Source organism: Eumetopias jubatus, unplaced genomic scaffold, assembly GCF_037043125.1.
Source record: "Eumetopias jubatus isolate StellerSeaLion01/CBP00866 unplaced genomic scaffold, mEumJub1_p1.0 scaffold_3, whole genome shotgun sequence".
NCBI lineage: Eukaryota > Metazoa > Chordata > Mammalia > Carnivora > Otariidae > Eumetopias > Eumetopias jubatus.
The window spans coordinates 56,943,190-56,945,800 of NW_028274809.1; positions in this window are offsets into that span (position 1 = coordinate 56,943,190).

Below are 2,611 nucleotides of genomic sequence, written 5' to 3' on the forward strand. Positions count from 1 at the left end.
AGGCTTCCGGTGGAGCAGGGAGCCCGATGTGGGGCTCGATCCCAGGACCCTGGGATCATGACCTGAGCCGAAGGCAGATGCTTAACGACTGAGCCACCCAGGAGCCCCTTGAAGATCCCAGTGTTATGAATAAATCAGCGCTCAATAAATACCTACTGAAAGAAAGCTGAAATAATCATTTCTGCATGAAGGGAAGAATTAACACCATTAACTAGGAATTAAACTTTGTTTGTTTTTAAAGATTTTATTTTTTAAGTAATCTCTACACCCAATGTGGGGCTTGAACTCACAGCCCCGAGATCAAGAGTGGCATGTTCTACTGACTGAGCCAGCCAGGCACTCCAAGTTTTATTTATTTTTGAGTCAGAGGAACAAGATGGAATTAAATACCCTTTTATAATTATAAAATCACAGTGTACTTTAAAACACGTGCTTCTTCATGAGCGAACACCAAAGGATTAAGCTTTCAACAAACTTAGTTTTTCATGGAAAAATCGCGAGGAAGAAAAATGTTTATTACATTCTATAAAGGCGAAGTCTTAGGCTGGGGGTGGTGAGTATCTCACGGCTCTCAGTTGCAGGTTTTTAAAATGGAAATGGAAAGAGCATAGAAAACTTATTGTCTTTTGGCACAAGAGCATCACACTTTTCCTGAGAAGCTGCTAGGGTTTTGGTTTGTGGGCGTGTTACCCAGGCTACTCATCCTTCATTAGGAACCCAAGAACATTGGTTTTACTATGTAGTTTGTCCTTCTGTATTAAATTTATTTGTAATTATTTGCCAGCTCTTATGGCCTCATATTGTTTGGATCTGGACAATCCGGATAAGCCTTTTCCATGAGAGAAATCTAAGGCATAAGAAAGAGTGATGCGCTCAGAGCCTTTTTTTTCTACTTCCGTCTGATCTGTTCCCTTCTTCAGCCTGGTTTTGGGGTACAAGATAAACACCAGGTGCAGCTAGCAATAAAACTTATCTCTGAAGACTCCAGAAAAGATTCATGGGTCCTCTTGGCACGTGCCTGATCTACAATTTAGACATAATTTTTGTTTGTTTGTTTGTTTTGGACAATGATTGAAGTAAGGTCTTGTGGAAACGGCCCAGGATATTCCTGACTCCGTAGCTGTCTCCCTTCCACCCCACCAAAGTGCTTGCTGAATTTCTCGAAGCCGGGACAGCAATTAGACCCATAAAAATGAAGTTCATTAATGAAAACTAATTGAAAATTAATTCACCACGACTCCAGGGAAGAGCTCTCATTTGAAATGTTGTGTTGTTAGCGAGTGAGTCTCTAATCATCAGAGCATGGCAAAATACTTCAGAATGACACATAGGTTAATGAGGTAGGGAAGCGTCAGAAGAAGAGTCTTGTAATGCTAAAATAGCCACCACAATCAAAAGGGCAGCCTTGCCTCTCCCTTCTGGCTTCCCTTTCTGCCTCCTTCTGCCTTCTTGTCTCATTGTCACTAGGCCGAGCACACGCCACGTTGTTATTCCTTCCCCCAACAAATCTTTCCTAGAGAAGAAATTCCACAATAGCCTCCAAGTGTTGATTCCTAAATACGACTTTTGCAAATGCCGATGTATCTAATCCCTAAAACTTAAGGAGCCCACTTTCTCGTTTTTTAAACGTTGATTATGGAAAATATCAAATGTCTACCAAAGAGAGAATGCTATAATAAAATCCTCTCACCCAACTGCAACAGTTATCTATCAGAGACTTATTTTAAACCATATTTTAGTTAACTCAAAAGAGCAAATATTTAGAGTATTTTCTTTCTCACAGAATAGATATTATGTCAGAACAGGCTTGCTTTTCTTCTTTCTTTCTCATTCGTCTAAAAAATGTTTATTAAAGGTATTGTATGTGCCAGATGGAACCAAGAGAGATGGGACATTTATTCTTTAAAAATTCTACCTGTATCTCTTCTGAGGGGTCATCTGGGATCTTCTTGGAGCAGAGGAGATAGGTTCTGTTTTTATGTTTATATTTATCGATTTTTCTTTCTCTGTTAGGTCCCAGCTATCATTGACATTTTACCGTGTCTTTTGGTCACTTCAAGTGGGATTGTTCTCCACAAAGACATCTATCTTCATTTTGTTTTTAACACATTTCATAGTTATGCTGGTATTAAAAATATTGGTGAAGTGGTATGTGAGGGGCGCCTGGCTGGCTCAGTCAGCAGAGTGTGCAACTCTTAACTCAGGGTTGTGAGTTCAAGCCCCCCATTTAAGTAGAGACTACTTAAAAAAAAAAATCTTAAAAAAAAAGCAGTATGTGAAAGGATATGATGAATCACTGCCTTTCTTTTCTATAGTATTATTATTTTTGACAGGGAGAAATTAAGGGAAAGATTTTGAAGATAAGTTTTTTTCTTCATTTTGTTATCCTCAGTATCAATTTGTATTTCCTTTATTGTCAGTCCTTTTAGCAAATCTCATCTCTCAACTTGTCCAAAATTTGTTATTCAAAGATTATAGCTTCAATCTCAATCCAAAGAAGGTAATAAATATAATCTCTTTGTTATATCTTACAGAAAGTTTTTAAGAAAGCTATTCAAAACTATTGAACTATCCTGGAAATCTTTAGTATATTCTTTCAAGGCATGGAATT